The 22662-nt window shown below is 34.7% G+C and overlaps 2 pseudogenes; both read right to left on the bottom strand.

Moving 5' to 3' along the window:
* Positions 1 to 2995: 2995 nt before the first annotated feature.
* LOC120194527 lies at positions 2996 to 7940 on the bottom strand (annotated as a pseudogene).
* Positions 7941 to 12534: 4594 nt separating this feature from the next.
* Positions 12535 to 21076, bottom strand: LOC120194526 (annotated as a pseudogene).
* Positions 21077 to 22662: the final 1586 nt, after the last annotated feature.

Raw genomic sequence — 22662 nt, 5'->3', positions numbered from 1 at the left:
TGTAACGTATTCTGCCCTCGTATTAATACATTTTGAGTTATATAAACTACCCAAGAGCCCACCTACGCTTCCAACAAGTGGCCCAGCTTGGTTCGAGTTTAACGGGTAGAGAATATGACCAACATGATTCAACCTCAAATCCCGAGATGGACAAAGCGAATTATGGCAATTGGAGCATTCAAATGAAGGCGTTGCTAGGCTCCCAAGATTGTTGGGATATCATCTAGGATGGTTACACCGAGCCTGAAAATGAGCAGCAGAAGTAGTCCTGACCAATGAAGAAAGAAGATATGAAGGAATCCCAGAAAAAGATAAAAAAGCGTTGTTTTTATTTTTCAAAGAGTAGATGAACCTCCTTTGAAAAAATTTCTGATGCGAAAATCGCAAAACAAGCGTGGTAGATTTTACAAAAATCTCTACAAGGTGCCGAAAAAGCAAAGAATATATAGCCGCATCAGCGTGCACTTGCCAGAATCCAGTCTCTCATAGCCAATGCAAGCATATTGATACAAAGTATCACTTTATACGAGAGCATGTGAAGAATAAAATTGTGGAGCTAATTTACTGCAGACTGAATATCAACTAGCAGTTTCACAAAGCCATTGAGAACAAATATATTCAACCGACTCAAAGAAAAGCTCGGAATGAAAAATCAGATTGAGGGAGTGTTAGAATTCAAATATAATTTTACTACTTATGATGGCAAGACATGGATAATTCTAGAAGATTCTTGATTGATGAAGCATGATCTTCAATTACTTAAGAACTAAGCATGGAAAATAAAATGTGACAATTGATGATGGAAGAGAATTTCATTAAGACAAGGAACTCCATGTGGCAATACAAGAAGAATTTGGAAATGCCTAAATCTTTCATTAAGGATGTTAATTACCCTTATAAATATATGTGTTTAGCTATGCAAGGGAGAAAGAGAAGGAATATGAGGAAAAGCTTAGAAAAGCAAGAATGAAAGCTTAGCAAAGCTATTAGAGAAAGATTTAATACAAGTGAGAAAAAACAAATATGATTGAAAGCTTAAAAAAGCTAGAGAGAATTTGAGAGCTTAACAAAGCTTAGAATATTGAGGTTGTTTTGTAAACTAGCCGCAGCTAGTGTTGAATGTTGTAATATTGTAATATTGGGTAACGTCGTTGTAACGTATTCTGCTTCCTATTAATAATATTTCAAGATACAAATTATTTGAGAGCCCACCTACGCTTCCAACAACTACCTCACTCAATAGACTTAAGAGAGATACAAAAAACCTAGTAATCTTTTATCTCTAAAATTCTAATATCCGCTTAACTAGTGTCCGCCTCCCCCTTACCCGAAAATACATTCCCTATACCCGACTCCACCCTGCCCCAATAAATTTTAGACTTTTTTCGCCCGGTCCCGAATTTAGATTAAAACTCCAACTCAATTCGAAATATAATATTTCAAAATAATTAAAATAATATATTTATAATTATTTATTATTTTTTAAACTATTGAAATAATATAATTTATAATTTTTATATTTTTAATAATTACATAATATATTTTAATAATATAAAAATAAAAATCCCTATAATTTAACAATATATATATAAAATAATAATTTATACCGGATCGGGTCGAGTTCATTTTTTCACCTTAAACCCGACCTCGCCCCAAAATTATATACCATATAACCCGCTTCGCCCCTCTCGTCTCGATCCTTGAAATTAAAAAAATACTCCGATAGGATCGGGTCGGGATCCGTCGAGCTCAAATATTTTGACCATCCCTACACTTAACTTTTCTTCATTTATGGTTGATAGGCGATGACACCAAGCCTTAATATTGGTTGTCATCATTGATTTTTCTTTATTTTCTTATATCACATTTGATTTTCCATTATTTTTTTAGTTTTTAATAACTCTATTTTCATCTACTTTTGGCACGTTTTTGTCGTCTAACCATTTTTTAGTTTACTCTTTTTATTAGGGTTAGATTTGAAATTACGACTGATCTAGATGACACTTGGTTGTTATCATGGTGTTCTTCCCTATTTTTGACCCTCAGATTGGATTTCGATACTTTATTTGCATTCATGGATAGTTTTTACATAGATTGACTCTAATTAGTTGTTATAGATGACTCTAATTAGTTGTTTGTGGATGGTCTTTCAATAGCTTGATCTCTTTTGTGAGTCGTTTTCCAATGCAATCATATCTATTCATACCTACATTTCGTTCGAGTTTATTTGGTTAGTTTTTGAACTTTTCATTGTATGACCCTAAAGGGCTAATTTTTTGCATTATAAATAGAAAATTGTCTTATTATATGTTTAGTTTACGGTTATAATTCTAAACATTCATTATAATTCTGGATATTTTATATTTCCAATAAAATTAGCAGCTTCTATCAGTTAAAAAAATTAAATTTGATTTGAATTCTAATTAAAAATTTAAATTAGATTTAAATTCTAGTACTTCATGCTGTCATTTGACTTGAAACTCGCTAGAAGTTTGAATTCTAATAAAAAAAAATGGATTCTATGGTAGTGTCTACTTTAGGGCCGAACTTGTTTATTCGTTTGTATATTGCGCCGTTTACATCAGTTTGTTTCTCTGGTTCTGATCGTGCTTGTACATGGTCACGGGATCAAGTGAATCACACTGGCTAGCGGAGTTAATCATTTGTTTTGGGTGATTTTGCAGGTTGTGCTTGAAGGTTATGTTTTTGGTGCTGGGAGATACTCGCAACGAAAGTTCTGATTCCATAACTGGTAATTCAAATATTTTCATTTTTACCAATGACTTTTTGCTTTTGGAATGCATTGCAAAAGCTACAATGGTAAGATTGCAACACGTTCTTCAATCTAACAGAAAGAATGTATAATTGACGTGCCTTGTTATTTTAAGGAAAGTAAGTTCTTGTAACTGTCATCTTATTTCCAATCCATCTTTTTCTGGGCTCAACTTCCCTTGTATATTGATCTACTTCGAACGTTTTGATCTTATCATGTGAATCACTTGTTACTATCAGTATAATCTTTAAGCTGCCTCTTAGACCTTATCAGCATTACCATGAAGAGAATTTCTTCTTGCTTCATTTCCTCCACGTTCTTATATTTGTGCCAAGAGGCACACACCAAATAAATGAGGAAGTTAAGGGTACTCAACGTGATAATAACTAGGAGAAATAGTTTAACTTGTCTGTTGAGGTTGTTTGAAGCAACCAACCCACGCTGGCTTTGTTCACCACCTCCACCACAACTGAGCTTGTAAAGTAACCAACTGCTAGAGAAAACCAGAGGACAGCTGTGCTGGTTCCTTTCATACCGGCTGAGCTCTCCGCATGGTAGAAGTGTAGCAGCCCAACTAATGTGAACATATCAGACAGCCCAACTAATGTGAACATATCAGACAGCCCAAATACGGGTGTTGGAACCCAAGCCTAAACACGCTCATTGGAAAAGGTCGGTAGAATCTACCATGTTGTGCTTAAATGTCACAGAGTTACACCTTGTTTCAATGACTGCAGAGATTGCCATGGAAATGGTTGAGAGCTCCAATTCCACTCCAATTCGCTGAAGATGCCGGATTCCTGTTGGAACTCCTGTTATTCTTCGGGCAATTGGAAGGAAAATGCGTCATAAATTGGAATGAAAATCAAGTTGAATGTCAGGGAATAAAAGGGATGGAGGTAGCGGGGATTTTGAAACCAAATATACGAGTGTCCAGGGTCAAGCTTTGTTGTATGGAAAATGTTTGGAGTTGAGCCAAACAGGTATTTATGAAAACTGTGGGTACGATGGGGAGCATGCGAAGTAAAATCTTGGCTTCTTCTACTTGGGTCACCGTACAAAGCCTCCAGGGTCCTGGGTTCATTGCTGCTGCTGACACCGAGAGGTGACATGAACTGCTGCTCGATCTAAGAACCTAAAGATTTGTTGATACATTCTCGTTAGGGCTGGTTTAAAACAAATTTTATTAAATTCTACAAATCAAACTAAACTGTGTACCTAAACTGATTGGTTCTCTGAAGAACTCGCACCACCACTGTTCCTTTGCCATTTATCTCACATAATTCATCTTCCTTCCCCGGTATTGGAATGGACCTTTTGCGGATGGAAGCCACAAGTACCTTGAAATGGGAAAACAGAGGCTATGATTCTTGAACTGGCGTCATTTTTACATGGAAAATAAAAACAGTAACCACGTATGTATTGTGGTGGAAAATTGGAAATGGACTTACCTGCAGGATTCGAATAATGGGGCTTCCTTTAGGTGCATTGTCCCTGTAAAAAGGCTTGCCAATGGACACCAACACAATCGCAAGCAAGACCGCTACGGTGCAGGCTCCAAACGCCAAATCCCAACCAATGTTAGAACTTATCCACGCTAGAAAAAACCACATGTCTGGCTAAAGGTGTACCAGTTGAAGTAGCTTGAAAGTTGAACTGCCTCTTTAAGGTCCTTGCCGTCGAACTGGTCAGCTCCCAACAATGGCAAAGCCGCCTTAACCCCACTGGTTCCTAGCGCCACCAGGTATAGACCAGTACAAAGAATTGCTTTCTGGCCAGTATTTGCAGCCTCGCATGGTTTTGAAATATCGGTGCAAGGAGTTGGCCTCGGTTGATCCAAGTGTTCTGTACTGTCAGCAGGGCATATCCCTTTAAAAAATTAAAGTATCTAATCAAGATGAGATACTGCATATTTTCTAAATAAACGATAGCCTTAGTTCCAAATGGTCTAGAATTTGATTGAGCACCCAACAATTATAAATGCATAAAACCATTGTTAAAATGTGCATTTTTATGACAAGCAGTTGTGATCTAATGCCATGCTTACGTGAGATCTAGCATGTGGAAACTGGCAAGCTGCCCATCGAAAGTTCATATTAATTAAAGATTCTTCAATTTCTTTGGATTGTTTTGAAATCACAGCCATATTAGTTAAAGATTTAATTTATGTGCTCTAAATTGATCATTTTAATAAAGTATTTTTTTGAAACTTAAAATTTTAATTTTGATTCAAATAGAAATTATTAACTCTATTATTTTAATGGTTATTAGTTATTGTATTACGTATACATTATATATTTAGTTCATATTCTTCAATTGATCATTTTAATATTTATAATTGATTTATATTACCCTTCTATTTTTTTAGTCAAAATAATATTTCAAAATTTAAAAAGTGCATATAATAAATATAACTTGACCTTTTATGTAATACTTATTGTGAGTAAAAAATTAATTTACGATGAATTATATTAATTCTACGGTATTTTATGTAATATATTTTTTTTAAATTACGTTGATTGATTGGGATACTTTATCTTAAATTAATTTGTACACATCCTTATTATTGACTTTCTGACTCGATGTTAGGGCTGTGTACGTTCATCTCATATTACCCAGAATTAAACGAGTTTGTACGTGTTGATTTAACACTCAATTGGGCTAAAATGGGCTTAAATGTGTTCATCGGTCGCTTTTGGGCTTATACTTTGTTCATTTTTCATCACTCGCTCGCTATCATTATTTTTTAGGGTGAACTACCAATGACAACTCAACTATATCTTTTTTTCATTTTGATCAGTATTTTTGAATTTTTATCGATAAGACCATCTAATTATTTAAATGCAATCAATCAGGCAACTAGACGCTAAAAGTTAACAGAAATGATAACGTGTAAGTTAGTAAAATTGATATAATTATACATTTAATCTTCAATATTATATATTCTATTAATTTAGTAATGATTTTAGTTTAATTAATAAATTTAATCCTCTAATCAGATAGCGAAACGTGTTAGTATATTATTAGAAGTTATTTTTATAATTTAATATAATTTTTATTTCAATCAGACAGTAACACGTGCCAATCTGGATGAATGGAAAACAAATCCATATAGAGAAACCATTCCATGGTTTGGGCTGGAATTGACTAGGGTTGCTGGGTATGCCAAGGGTATCCCATCACTCCGCCAACATAAAACCAATATCAGAAAAAAAGAGAAAAAGAAAATGGCTTTTATATTTAACTTAACAACATAAAACCACTTAAAAAATTTTATATTTAAATAATAATTGGATATATTTTATATATGTTAAACTATAATTTATAAGATTAAAAGAAAATTTAATTTTTATATTATATATTTTTAAACTAAATTTAATACTTTTTTGCATTTATAATTTAATGATTTAAGATAATCTATAAATTTATACTTTTTATTTTAATTAATAATTTTAATTTTACTAAAAAAAATAAAGTATACGACTAATTTATGTTTTAATTATTTTTTATTATATTGTATAGTTAAATATGTAATTAGAAGTCGATTTTAATCATGTACAAATCTTAAATTAGTTAGTTAATAATTAGATACATGTTATGTATTTAAAAATATAGTTAAACTAAGATCTAAAAAAACAAATTTATTATTTTTAAATTAAATTTAATATTTTTAATTAGTTAATAATATTTATTTTGAATCACGAGTGAATCTTTTTTATATTTCGTAATAGGCCAAGTTAGAGCTGTTTTATCGTTACTTTTGTTTCATTTTTTGGCATTTGTTATAATATAAGTTAAATAAAACAATGTTGTAAAACTTAATCCAAACATTGCTCCAGGCGCAATGGTGGAAGGGCTTGCTTTACTCCATGATAACCATATGGTGACGCGTGTACTCGTATAATTGAAGGATTAAATTTTTTGAATTAAATTAAAATTATGACTAAATTGATACAATATATAAGTATTGAGGATCGAATGCGTAATTATACTAACTGCCATGTCATCACTTCTGTTAACTGTTAACGGGTAGTGGCTTGATTGAATACATTTAAATAGTTAGATACTTGATTGACAAAAATTCAAAAAAAATGATTAAAATAAAAAAAAACTATAATTAAATGGTCACTGATTTACCCTATTTTTAAGGCGGAACAGTGTTTGTGTATCATTTTTTATATGCTTTCTTTTGCATCTCCGGTTTATTACTTGATTAAGGCAATGCCTTTCTTCAATTTTCTTGTTTACCGCTCCACCAAGTCTACTGAGTTTATATATTTTGATTTTTACATTATGACTAATTCTACTGGTTGTCAGTCTATGTCCATCCACCAATGTTATATATTAATATTATTATAAAATTTAAATTTATAATTATATAAAATTCGTAATTTATTAAATGTTGTTTTTAGGTGGAAAAAGAAACGTGAAATGGTGTATTAAGTTTTGCTTTTCTTATATTTTATGTTATTTATTATTTAAATTTAATTATAGTTTTTTGTAGAAATAAGTCAAATATAAAATATTTAGATAGTAGTAATTGATCGTTATAATTAAATTATTTTTTATAATTAATTATTTAAATCCCAGCAGAGCGAGGAATAAAGTATGATTTATAGTTTGAGCGAATAGAGAGTTTAATCTATGAGGCTTTGATCTGTAGCGATTGATTAGCTTTTTGGGTGTATAAAAGGAGTTTCTAAACATCATCCCTGCACAAATTGATTAGCCGTTTGTTAACAGGGAAGAAGGGGGGATGATCCCAATTTCCATTTGTGGATGATAAATAACCAAATTGATTAGCGTTTGTTAACAGGGAAGAAGGGGGGATGATCCCAATTTCCATTGTGGATGATAAATAACGTACAGTAGTTCCAGGAACCAAAGAGGACACAGGTGGTGAATTTGACAAGCATGTATCACCATTGACTCCCTAAGAGTGCAAGAACGAAAGATGTTCCCATGAAGTTATGACGGGTTTGCAGATTGGTCAACCCAAAGTTGAGATACCCCGTAAAGTAAGTCACCAGGCTCACTGCATTCGCTACAAACGCCATGTTCTCCAGCCCTCTCGTCGCTGCATATGAACCAACTCTCACCATCAAATACCAAATCATTTTAGCAAGGGTTAGGGTAATTACCATACACGAAAACTGCAGCTTTAGCTCCTTCTACCCTTTATCTAGCTTCATTCCATCTCCAATGGTTTCCTGTTATAGTATTACAAACAACTGATTATCAGAAAACATCAAGATTAAAAAGAGAGGGGCAACACTTACCATTTCGTTGACACGCTTCCTTCCTTCCTCAAGGATATTGCAAAGAGAAATATTATAAAGACAACTTTTCTTGTCGGTCTGTGTTTGGTCGGACCATTGATATATTTTTTGCTCATCAAAAGACCATCATAGCACTTGGAATCCATTTAGATATATGTGAGGTCCTTTATCCAGCTTTTTTTCTGTCCCGTATCAGCAACCTCTATTTTTAAATAAACTAGCCAATCCTAAAATCCCACTTGGCTCAAAACTTAATATACATGGCCGACGTCCATTATTGTAGACAGTGTTCTCAATTCTTAAGTAATAATTAGTAAACTTTTACAAGTTTATATGATTTTCTAATTTTAATATATAAACTATATGTAGAAACCCGTTTTTCTGGGTTTATAAAAAAATATTAATTATATTATTATTATTATTATTATTATAATATGTGTTTTGTTTTGTAGGCCCGAAGTGAACTAATTACAAGCCCACAAATCAAGCCCAACTACAACATCAAGATCCGACCCGTTACCATCTCAACTGCCATCTCCAACTTCCCACATGAAGCACCACCAAACCAATAGAAAATATCATCAAATCATCAAAGTAAAAAATCACACCCACCATGTCATTTCTCACAACTACCCCACCACTAAAAAAACCTACCCTACATTAATTACTTCATCACTACCACATGCATACAACCATAAATAAATCATGGAGAGCTATTCAAAGGGTTCAGTTTTCAGCAAAGAGAAGGGGGACGGGGCTACAACGAAAACAACACATTCACTCTTTCTTCTATCCTCCTGTTTCAATTTCACTATGGCGGACGAACTTCAAAGACAGCTCAAACAGACGATCAGGTGCCTGTGGTGAATGGTACCGACGTGCCACAAGCTGAGAAAACTCCGGTGGTTACGGCAGTTGCAACGAAAAGAGCCACCTCCGGTACCCGAAAGAGATGAAGAACCGGTTAAACCGAAGCAGTTGGGGTGAGGAGGCTTTAGAGACTAAGAATCGGATGCAATAACCAATGTTGATGTTGGTGATGAGAAGGTTCTTCAGTCGGGTTCTTAGTTCTTACAAGGAAGAAAGCATTAGGTTGCTGATCTTGTCGATAATGAAAAGAAAGCTGTCGAAGAACTTAAAATGCTTGTTCGGGAAGCGCTCGACAAGCATGAGTTTTTCGGGTCTGCAATACCACGCAACAACAAGAGCCAAAGAAGAAGAAGCCGAGACAAAAAATGTGGCCGTCGAGACAAGGAACAATATCCAAAGAAAGAAGCATTAATCGGGTTGAATCGGGAGATACCGAAGAGAAGGTTGCTCCTACTGCTGGCCTTGACTCAGTGGAAGACGATGGTGCCAAGACTGTCGAAGCCATTGAGGACACTATTGTTTTTTCAGTCTCTTCTTCAGTTCAACCAGAGCAATCACCGGAAGCAAAGGCCGATGCGGTATTGGAAGACCAAGTAAAAGATGCTACAAAATGCTCTCGCAGATAGATCTATATGAGGGATACACTTCTCACAGACGAAAGAAACGATGTTATCCTCAATTTCTAAGAACCAGAGATTTCAAGATGAAGGAGGTATCACCATGCTCCAAAACACCATTCGTTGGCGAAAACAGTTCGGCATCGATGAACGGTGGAACAAGATTTGGGTGATGACTTAAAGTGGTATTCATGCATGGTTTTCAACTTTGGGTAAACTCTCCTATCATCCTTCAATATTATGGTAGTATTTCAACCAATCAAAGGTAAGTATTTTGAATCGAATGTTTTAAATTTTAATTTTAATTTTAATTTCGCAACTAAGACAATCAGCAAATAAATGGTACCGAAAGGAGGTAAGTTTTTGAATTGAATGTTTTAAATTTCAATTTCAATTTTAATTTTCGCAACTAAGACAATTAGCAAATTAAATGGTATCGAAAGGGCAGTTCAAGGGTGTTAATCATCATTAACTGTAACCGACTCCCGAATCTGATATATTTCTGGCAAAACGCAGATCAAATAAGATGGTGTCTGATCAACCATTTTTTAAAATAAATGATCGGTGGCGGCTGTAATATTTATTCAAGTCAAAACTCAATTCCGGATCCACCCAAAAGACGGCTACGACACTATATATGAATCATTATAGTAATTATAAAATCTTGAGAAATGCTACACTTGTGTGGTGAGAAAGACAGTTTGAGTCAATAGAGCAAAACAGATTTCTTAACAAACAATGACACGCGATATGTATTAAAATCTTGTTTTGTTTTTCCCCCGAACATCAGAATTACGTTTTAATATCAGATAATAAAAGGGTAAACTATAATATGACACTTAATTATTTAGTTTTTATTTTACTATCGATCTTTTAATTTTATCAATAAGATCACATAACTATTTTACTATCGATCTTTTAATTTTATTAATAAGATCACATTACTATCGATCTTTTAATTTTATTAATAAGATCACATAACTATTTAATTTATTCAATCAAACCATTAGCAATTAACATTTGACGTGGCTGTTAAAAATTTTGATATAATTACACATCTGGTCACTGTTACTTGTATATTATATTAAATTAGTCATCAAATGAAGTTATGTATCATCATTTAATTAGAAGATTATATTTAATTAGATGATTATATTTATTTTAATTCAATATATTTACTTTCCACCAATCATAAGGTGACACATGTCACCCTTTTAGGTGAGAAGAAGGGGATTTGAACTTGGGTACACTGGCTAAAGGCGGAAGCTCTCAACCGTTGAGCCAAATAGCTTTCTGGAATAAAGGTAGACAATCTATGATATATATTCTGTAAATCTTTAATATTTTATATATTTAATTAAATTCACATTTTAATATTAAAAATATATTTATTTTACCTTAACTTATTAAATATATTTTATTTTAATTTTAATTTAAAAAAAATATTTTCATCTTATTTCAACTTAAAAAATATATTTTATTATTACCTTAATTTTAAAAATGTATTTTAAATTAAATTCATATATTAAAATTAAAAATTTTATTTATCTTAACTTATGAATATATTTTACTTTATTTTAATTTAAAATATATGTTTAAAAATTAAGATAAGAATAAAATATATATTTAAGTTAAAATAGGACTAAAATTTTTGTAAGTTAAAATAAAAATAAGATATACTTAATAGTTAAGAATAAAATAATATATATATATATATATTAATGTTAAGATAAATTTAATTTAGTATGTATAAATATTAAGAATTTACACATTGATATAGAATATATACTTTATATTGTGTAACTTAGACTAAGAAGGCACTTGCCTCAACGATTGAGTGTCCAACTATTATCCTGGTGCCCAACTTCGAATCCCCCTATCTATAATTAAAAAGCGTTTATTTTTCTTCCATAATAACACGTGTCACACATGATTGGTGGAAAGTATATTAAATTAAAAAATAAATAAATATAAATTATAGAAAAATATTTAATCTAATGATGAAATGTGCCACCATTTAATTGGTGGATTAATTATTGAATTAAATTTAAGACCAATTTGATAGAATATATAAGTATTGTGGACCAAATATATAATTACAGTAATTTTGTAACTGTCAAGTCCAACATTTCCGTCCAAAGTCAATGGTTAGTGGCCTTATTGATATAATTTAAATAGTTAAGTGGTCTGATTGAGAAAATTGAAAGATCGGTGGCAAAAGTAAAAGGGCTAAATAATTAGGTGGTCAATGATATATTTTACCCATAATAAAATTACGTTTTCTCTTATTAGTATTTTAAAAAAAAATCTTTTAACGCGGGATACACCATCTTGATTTTCGAAATACATATGGATCGGTAACTCTCTTAAAAGATAAGTTTCCTCGGATCTTTTCTCTAAAGTTATTGAATTTGACTTGAATCTGGTCTATTGCTTTGAGAAGGTTATTTTTGACTGGGAAGTCCCTCGATGGAGTTCTTCAAGTCATGAATGGCTTCCGTTCTTAGTGGTTGATCATGATTGGTTAAATGGAAAAGTTATAGTGATGGTAGATACTATAAGTAATTAGGTGCCCATTTATTTGTTGATCATCTTTTGATTGGAAGAAATTTTAAATCTATTTCTAATCTTATTTAGAGGAAGGGAAAGGGACTCTAGATGAAAAAATGAAAATGTTCCTTAAACTCATAATCTAGAGAAATATGAGAAAACAAAGATGACTATATTAATCAACCGATAAATGTGATTGGTCCATATCAGTATTACTTTGTTTAATGGGATAATATCTTAATATAATTAGAGTTAAATATTCAATCAAGCTAAATCCGCTGTACAGTAATATTATTTCTAAACAAACCAAAATATATAATATGCGTAAGAAACTAATGTTATAAAATAGATAATGATGACGATCATCTTAGTAATGTGAATATATCACATATATTACATCAATATATTATAAGCCATAATCTTTAAGCTTCCTATTGAGCCTTAATCAGCATAACCATGAATAGAATTTTTCTAGCTTCCTTTCCTCCACTTCTTTATATTTGTACCAAGAGGAACACACCAAAAAATGAGAAAGTTAAGAGTACTCAACGCTGATAATAACCAGTAGAAATAGTTTAAGTTGTCTCTGTTGAGGTTGTTTGAAGCCAACCATCCCCACTGGCCTTGTTCACCACCTCCACCACTACAGAGCTCATAAAACTGCCAACTGCAAGTGAAAACCAGAGGAGCGCTGTACTCGTACCTTTCATACCAGCCGAGCTCTCGCATGGTAGAAGTGCAGCAGCCCACCAATGTGAATATCAGCCAACCCAAACACGACGTATTGGAATTCAAGCCAAAACACACTCATAGGCAGAGGCTCATTAGAATCTACCATGTCGTGCTTAAATGCCACAGATTTACGCCTGGTTTCAATGACTCCAGAGATCGCCATGGAAATGGTTGAGAGCATCAATCCCACTCCAACTCGCTGAAGATGCCGGATTCCTGTTGGGATTCCTGTCGTTCTTCGGGCAAGTGGAACGAAAATGCGGTCATAAATTGCAAAGAAAATCAAGTTGAATATCAGGGAATGACAGGAAGGGAGGGAGCAGGGATTTTAAAACCAAATATATGAGTGTCCAGGGTCATGCTTTGTTGTACGGAAAATGTTTGGAGTTGAGCCAAACAAGTACTTAAGAAAATTGTGCTAAGTACGATTGGGAGCATGCGAAGTAAAATCTTGGTTTCTTCCACTTGGGTCACTGTACAAAGCCTCCAGGGTCCTGGAGATGATGCTGATGCACCCCAAGAGGGCTCATCATGCACTGCTGCTCGATCCAAGAATCTAAGGATTGTTGATATATTAACGTTAGGGTTAGATTTGTTGATATATTAACGTTAGGGTTAGTTCAGAAATAACTTCAATTAATTTTAAAAATGAAACCCTGTACCTGAACTGACTGGTTCTCTGAATAATCTCGTTTCGCACCACCACTGTTCCTTTGTCATAAATCTCATGTAGTTCATCTTCTTCCTTGGTATTGGAAGGTGTCGGTTGCGGATGGCTGCAACAAGTACCTTGAAACAGGAATCTAGAGGCCATGATTCTTGAACTCGCCTCGTTTTCACATGGAAATGAAAAATAAAAATTCGACTAAAAGACTTACCTGTAGGATTCGAATAACAGGGCTTCCATCGGGTGAATTATCCCTAAAAAATGGCTTGCCAATGCAGAGAAGCACGATTTCAAGCAAGGCTAATATAGTGCAGGATCCAAATGCCAATCCCAACCTTTGTTAGAACTAACCACACTACAAAAGTGACCCCAGCTAAAGATCCAACTGTCATGCTAAACATGAACCAGTTGAAAAAGCTTGAAAGTTGAATCGACTCTTTAGGGTCCTTGCTTTCGAACTGGTCAGCTCCCAACAATGGCAAAGCCGCCTTAATTCCTCCGGTTCCAAGCGCCACAGGTATAGACCAGTGTAAAGAATTGCTGCTTCGCCAGTATTCGCAGCCTCGCATTGCTTTGAATTATCCACGCAAGGAGTTGGCCTCAGTTGATCGAAGTGTGCTTGTACCGTCAGCAGGGCATATCCCTTCAAATTTGTGAGCATCAGATCAAGTCTCGTTAGATCAGATGATTTTAATTATCTAATCAAGAGAACTGTTATCTATTTTTTTCTAAACAAATCATGGCTTTAGTTCGTTACTGATCATAAATACATCCAAGTCACTCATTAATTTGGTTACAGAAAGATCACTTTTAAAGAAAAGTTTTAGTCACTCAATTAATATATTATTACAAAGATGTTTTGTCATAAAAATTAACAAGTGTCTATTTTATCTAATATAATATTTATTTCGAAACTTATACATTCTATCAAATTGATTCTAATTTAAAATAATTTAATAAATTTAATATTTCATATTTAAAAATTCATTTATTTAATCCTTTTTGTGATATTATCAAACCACGTGAGTCAATCGCAACAAATACATAGTTGAATAGTTACAATCTGGTTCTATTTGAGTTGCTTGAGTGAGAAATTATTTGTTAAAAGAATGCTCTAATTGAAGGTTTCAAGTCAAGGCTAATTATAGTTGGACTTGGAAGAAATTACTTAAACTTAGAGATGATTTGGCCCTTGTTGATAATCTGCATGAGGGGAATAAAGCAAGAAGGGTCGGGAATTGTTTAGGCACAAGCTAGACAAGGTGCCTTGGTTTGGAGTTGTTTGGGGAGGATTGGTAATTCCTCGACACTCCTTTATCTCATGGTTTGTGGTGCAAGACAAGCTGCTAACGAAGAACAGAATGTTAAGTTGGGGCTATCAAGTTGATCCCCAATGCATATTATGTGGGGCTGGTTTGAGACACGTGATCATTATTTGTTGAGTGTTGTTACTCTGAACAAGTGTGAAAATTAGTTCTGGAGGCTTGCGGGTGTTCCTTTATCACAATTGTTGAAGCGGTTTGATTGATTGGATGCAAGAGTTTGGCAAGGGAAGTCTTTACGAGCTACTATCATTTTTATAGCTTTAAGTTCTTTTAATTATTACATTTGGGAAGAGAGGAATGGGAGGCAACATGGTAAGGGTGCTCGTCAGTGTTCTGACATTTTATTTCACAGACTAAATGATACTCGATTAAGGTTTGAAGGATATAGTAGAGTCTCTAGTTCAATTCTGTTTTGCTTACTGAATGGGGATTATTGTATGAGCTCTGTGTGGTATTTTTTGGTTCTCTTTAGCTGGTTGGAGGGTTCCTCTCGTGGTGGTGATTGTGGATTATATTTATTTGTGTTGTTGGTTCTTTTGGATGAATAAAACAAATGTATTAAAAAACTAATATTTTAATTGAATATCTAAACTATAACTTAAAAGTTGATTCCTTTATAATTGAGCTAATAATTAAATGACTTAAGATGTATTTTATCCATTAAAAAAATTAGAACCCTAATATGTTTGGATAAAATACACAAATAGTTCCGACTATAGGATACTACTTTATTGAGTCATTGACTATTAAAGTTACAAAATGATCCTACAATAATATTGTAACATCCCAATTACCGGGTTAGACCAAAAAGGTAAGAATTTTAAACTCAGTTGAATTAGAATAATTTGATAATTCAAGGATTTATGGTGAAATTTTTGTGTAGGATTTGATGGAAATTTTTGGTTTAATGAAGAGGGCATTATGGTCTTTTCATATTAAAGGATAAGTATCTCCTTTATTAGGGGATTGACACGTGGGATTTAGAGTTATCTGGAAACTCCTTTCTTTCTCTATTCTTCTTCTACCGTGAGCTTCACTCATAAGGTAAGATTATGAATTTGTGGTTTTCCATTAATTTTTGGTTTGATAATGGAAGTATGGGGTTATAAGCTTAAGGAAAGCTTATATAGGATTAAAACAACAAGATGAGTGAATTTGAATGATTTTTGTAAAATGGGGTTTAAAATGAAATTTGATATGGAGTAGTTTTTGAAGTTTTAATGAGATATTTGACTTGTCAATGAGCTAATTAAAGGGTTAGGAGTATTAGAAATGATTAAGAGCTGGTTGAAAACATGGTATATTTTTAGAGGTAAGTTTTTTTGGTGATTTGGTATGTTTAAGAGTAGTGATGACAAGTTGGGTTGGAAGTATAAGGGTTAGTTTAAAGGCTTATGGTGTGATGAATATAAAAGATTAGGAAGATTTAGGGTTATTTTCGAAGTGAAAATAACCATTCTGGGCTTCGAGTATTGGTACCGTTAGAACAGTACCGATACTTCAAGGGAAAAGTGTATTTCTTAAGAGTAGTATCGATACCAATTGAAGAGGGTATCAATATTGTGAGGGTAGTATCGATACCAGGGGGATGGTATCGATACCATTTTTAAGATAAGATTACAGAATGGCAAATCGGTATCGGTACCTTGAGGATCGATACCCACGAAGGATAGTATCGGTACTGTTGAGATGGTATCGATACTTCTAGGCATGAAATGGAAATTTAGAGTTTCTTGCATCACAAGTTATTCTGATTGGATTTAAGTGATTCGAAGAACAATATTGATTTTCGATTGTTTTGTGTAGTAATTGAATGTAATCGACTTTCGGTCAGCTCGACATATTAAGACCAATTTGAAGGGGTTAAGGATTTTGACTTAGAACTTCAGTGAGGCAAATGTGAGTGCAACCTTTCGATTTTGTATCATAATCGAGGAAGGCTTGCGATAAGCCAACCTCAGTGTTTTCGATCGAAAACTTTATAATTTATTTTATGTTATATTGCAATGTTTATTCAATTATATTATACAAGCTATGTTTATGATTATATGATTATGGAAATATGAACTTTGAACGAGTGAATGTGAAAAGACTCTATGTCGAATAATGATTGAATAATTATGTGATTAATAGCCCAAAGTATATGTATGAGGATTAGAGGTATAGTTGGCATGCCAAGAATTGAGGGTTTATGTGGTCATTTGGGACAATTATGTGGTCTTTCGGGGACAAATATGTGACACTTCGGTGCAAACCTATGTGGCACTTCGATGCAGGCCTATGTGGTCCTTCGGGACAATTATGTGACACTTTGATGCAAATTGCGAGCTATGGTGACAACATTAGTACACAACCTCAATGTACTCAAATATCTAGCGTTCTCAGTAGTATACCTTGGGCATTGGAACAAAGATATACAAAGTTAATACTATTCAAGTATACTTTTTGATATGGAAAATATTGAGAGTTCTTGTAAAACATGTTTGATAAAAACAAATAAGATTTTGTTTACTAAGTTAGCACTATAGTATTTGCCTCACTAAGTCATCGACTTGCGTGTGATTCCTCACGCGTAGGTTTGAAGAAAGTTGAAGACTGAGTTGTGGAGGATAGCATACCACTTGAAGATCAGATCAAGACAAATTAAATGTAGGTTTTTGTTAATTTTGTAAATTGTTGGCATGTATTTTTACTTTTAATTTGAAATGCTCTGATCAATTTTGTAAACTTATATATTTTGTATTTATGTAAACTATCAAAGCTTTTACTTAAATATGAATGGGAAATGTTTATCTTATTTAAGGTTGATATCTTTTTATTTTGGTTAAAAATTTAAATGGTTCTTATTTGCTACATGTGTTTTGAAAAGTCAATGTGACACCTCGGACTCGTATCTGGGTCGGGTACGGGTTAGGGGTGTTACAAATATGGAGCTACTTTGTTGAGTCTGTCGACTATTAAAAGTTATAGAATGATCCTTCAATAATATGGAGTTGCTTTGTTGAGTCCCTCGACTATTAAAAGTTACAAAATGGTCACTTAACTATTCATTATATTCCAAAACATCATTCTTCGTTAAAAAATTAGCGGTCATTTGAGTTGGATGTTAACATGATGACTGAGATAAAATAGTCATTTGATATTATTAGATCATATTTTATCATATCTCAGTCAGTATGTTAATATAAAGCTTAGACTGTCGACAAAATTTTCATGGAAAATGACTAGTTTAGAACATGATGAATAGTCGGGTAACCCTTTTTTGTAACTTTTAATAGTCAATGGACTCAACAAAGCAACTCACTATAGTTAGAGGACCATTGTAACTTTTAATAGTCGGGAGACTTAATAAATAATATCCTATTGTCAGGGGACCATTTATGTACTTTACCCTTATTGTTTTCTCTTTTAACAACTATATTTTGGTCTTTGGCAATTACATTTATATATATATATTTTAGTTAGTGTTTGAAACTTTGGACCACGATGGATGATAAATAACAATCTTACATCATATGAAAGAAAGAAATTTGGATGGATAGTAAACATTGCAACATGTAAAGAAGCCCAGTATTTTAAGTTCAATATCAAGTGTTTAATGCATCGATTATCTGATTTGTGAAAATTGTTTTGTTCTTTGAGAAAACGGGAAAAAAGGGATACTTTTATATTTTTATAAACATCAATGGACTGATTCATCTAATAGTCCAATTTTTATGTATGAAACTAATGATGATGAACAACGTACCAGCAATTCGAGGAATCCAAAGAGGACACAGTTGGTGAATCTTGTCAAAAATGTATCGGCAAAGACTCCCCTAAGAGTGCAAGAGTGAATGTTGTACCCATGAAGTTTGTAAGCGTGTTTGCAGATTTGGTCAAGCTGAAGTTCATATACCCTATAAAATAGGTCACCAGGCTCACAGCATTTGCGGTAAACGCCATGCTCTCCAGCCCTTCCGTCGCTGCATATAAGAATCAAGCAATTAACATCACCACATAACCAATTCATTTCAGCAAGGGTTTAGGGTTTATTACCATAGACGAAAAGTACAGCTTTCATGCCTCCTACCCTTTTATCTTGCTTCAGTAATAGTGCCTGTTTGCAGTGCAACAAGAAACTGGGTTAGCAGCTAAAATATGATGAGCGAAAGATGACAAAAAGGGTGGCGGCGGTGAGAACCGGTGGCTGCTTCTCCAGCACCTCCCATTCATGAAGAAAGAGAGGCTGGCTTAAACACCGTATCTCTGTCGATAGTTTTGAAAAGCATGTTGAAATTTAAGCCGAAAAACATTTACCATTTCGTTGAGAGAACTTGTTTTCTTCGTTTTCTTTCTGTCTTTGAGGATGCAAAAAGATAAAAGACATAAAGAGAACGTTGGTTGTCGGTCAGTGTCTGCTGGGATATAGTTACACGTCAAAACCTTATGAATTTATTTATACATGTATGCACATTTATCCAGCTTTTCCTTCTGTCTCGTGTGAGCCAACTCTATCCTTTAATAATCCAACTTGCCTTCAACCCGAGCCTATACATCCATTGGTTGCTCCACCACAATCATCTCTTTTTGAGTAATTTCTGCTCATTACTACATGAACCATAAGAACTTTACTAATAACTTCACAAGAACGTTATCGTTTTCTTTTTCATTTTTTGATATACTCTAATAATAATACTAGTAGGATTCATCATAATTCCATCAATCACCGACAGTAATACTGTCATTCTATAGTTTTAAAGACAAAAGGATGACATTATTTCTTTCATTTTTCTTCGATAAAAAAAAGTTTACAATTACTAATTACTCCTTTCTCAAGATCAGGCTCTCTCTCTCTCCAAGCAAAGATGTCATTTTTATTCTCAAAATATTTATCATGCACGATTTTAAATTATTATATCAGAAAAAATGAACCGTGGTTGAATGACCCACTTCATTTTTCTTGCTTATTAAATTTTATTTCCTTTAATTATCATTTCTCCCATTATACATCAGCAAATGATTTTCAAGAAAATATAATAATATTACTAAAGTTATATATCCCTAAATTCTGATCATAATATCTAAACTACATAAATTAGGTTAAAGTATTAGAGTAATTACATATAAGATCAAAGTCGTGTCCTTTATTTCATTCTAAGGATAATAACACGCATTGCAAATTTAGATATATATTGTCACGGGGCTAGACTTCTGCTAGTTGATTCGTGCGGCACTTAGACGATTTCTAGGTCGAAATGGCGCCTAAGTCAGCCTTATCCACGTCCTTGTGAGTCTCTGGCTCACTAAGCGACGAACAAACCCTCAAGGGTTAAACAACAATGCGGAAACAACACTTAATCGGGGCTAATCCAAGCCACTTGGGTTGAAGCAGATCTCCGAAGCACGAGCACTGTGGGAACTTTCTAAGTCACCAAGACTTGATTAACTTTGGCACTTTGAAAGAACTCGGAAAAGAACACTCTCGAGGCTATCTCAGCCCTCACGATCGGCAACACAAGACACAAAGGCTTAAACACAAAGGAGAACAAGCCGACAAGGTTAGAAAGCTAGCAAGCTAGAAAGCTAGAAAGAATGAACTCAGAGAGAGTAAGAGTAAATGCCTGAGTTTTATTACTCTGAAGAGAATGAATGAAGTGAATGATTACAAATGAGGGGAGGAGCTCTCTATTTATAGTTGAGGCCCTCAAGATCCAACGGTCTAGATCAAAGTACATTGACGACTTACATGGAATCCTACCTTAACCAGAACTCTATCTCTAAGGTATTTGAATTCAAATAAAACATTATCCATAATTAAATCCTTAATTATTGGATAATATTATTCTTTCTGGAATCTTCTAAGGAACGGGCCAGGTATGATGGTTCTGGGCAAGCCCAACACAATGTATTATTCTTCTACAGAAATCTGCGCACACATGTCTCGGTCCGAATCCACGAGCCTCGACAAAATTGCCCTCATCGAACATGTAACACCCTCGTTCGCTTCTCTCGGACGCCTCGGACTTGATCCTTCATGAACTCGTAAGCATTCTCCAAGAACCAGGCCAACTCATCATGCCCAACAAGCCCAAAGTCTGCGCAATAGAACCTCTCTTGTGAACGTTTGTGCCATTGTCAATGGACCCAAAAGTTTAGTTCGTGACAATCTCCCCCACTTGATCTAGCGACGCCCTCGTCGCTAGGTGAGAACACTTGGTCTTGATCACCTTGGATGCTTTATCAAAACACCTTGGCTTCCTCGCCTGGAATAACACCGTCATGTCTTATCACCATCTAGCACACCGTGGCATTCATCTCGAATGTAGGAAATACATCCTACCTGTTTGCATTCACCCCAAATAAGGATACTTTTGATCCAGCGGCAAAGAATTGGATACTCCGACAATATACAACACGACAACTCAGATTCGTCGGCAACACTCGTTTATCCCTAAGAACTCTAAAAGTCTCAGATGTCTATTCCAACCTTTGATAACTCCGCAAAAAGATGGTTAGGTCCTCGACCTATGCTCATCAACGATGGTGAATCAAACTCAACACTTGGAATGTGTTTGAGATGTCCCCTTGATTTCCCTCAACACATTTACTCTATGTGTCAGCCCTTCTTACTCCATGAAGTCTGGCATTCCACACGCCAACAATTCTATCCGGAAGTCTGGTGCTTCTACTCGCATCGACACTTCCTCCCTTAAAGTCCGGTGCGACTTCCACCCTTTTACATGGGTGGAAATTTCTCGCCCATCATGTCTCTGGAAATCTTGGACTCCATCAACCCCTTTTCAGTTGTCTCTTCGATGGTACTCCCCAAAATAACGTTCCACTCCGTTGGAACCTCTTCAAAATTATCAGTCTTGATCGCCCCCTTCGATGGTTCGGCTTTCAAACCAAGATTTTCGACATCCTTATTTGACATGCATGGATCAGTTGCCCCCTGTCTACTAAGACAACTCCCGATGGTTCAATAACGTTGATGTTTGCACACATCAACCCATTCTGCTTTCGGCCTCTACTTGCCTTGGCAGAACTCAAGTTCATTGAATCAAGTCTCGTAGCCTCACTGACCTTGTCTTCACCCATGTCCTTGGGTAACTCGATCCTGAGCTTCTCCATCTTCTCGGACCACTCGGATTTATCCAGGTAAGCTTGCAACTCTTGTGGCCCCTTACTTCGGTGACCCTTCGTCTTCTCCTTTCTTGCCCTTGGCGTAAGGCACTTGTCCGCTTTACTTGTGCCAACATCATACATATATTTTCTAGACATGTGTTCACCACTTGAATGATCAGCGCTCAAATGCTCACCATTCGAACAAACTTCACTCGAACAAGCATCACTCGAACAAGCATCACTCGAAGAGCCTTGCTCCTCATCATTGTTGGACTGACCCTCATCTTGGATACTTTTGTCATTACCCCCGGCTTTCAACTTTGGCTTGGACGTTTTATTAACTCCAAGTTCTATGATGGACTCGGCGGCTATCAAGGCTTTAGACAACTCCTTGATTCCCCTTCTCTCCATCGTCGCCTTTGCCCATGGCTTCAATCCATCTGTGAAGGTGAAGAATGCATCTTCTTCAGTCAACTCTGGGACTTGGAGCATGAGTTCCTCGAACTGACTCGCATACTCCTTCAACGTCCCATCATGTCTAAGATTCATCAACTTAGACCATGGCTCACTCTCGGTATGCACTGAGCTCGATTGCTCTTGAAATGTCTCGGACTCTTTTGGTCCTTTGCCAACTCCAGCTTCTACAGTAACAACTACCTCCTCGGCATCCTTGGCAAGCTCCTTGGCAAAATTGGGTTTGGACAACCCGTTCTGCTTCTGGATCTGATTAACCTTGACAGAA

This window comes from Hibiscus syriacus, unplaced genomic scaffold (assembly GCF_006381635.1).
Source record: "Hibiscus syriacus cultivar Baekdansim isolate YM2019G1 unplaced genomic scaffold, ASM638163v2 tig00116997_pilon, whole genome shotgun sequence".
NCBI classification, from domain to species: Eukaryota; Viridiplantae; Streptophyta; class Magnoliopsida; order Malvales; family Malvaceae; genus Hibiscus; species Hibiscus syriacus.
This window is presented reverse-complemented; position numbering and strand designations above follow the sequence as displayed.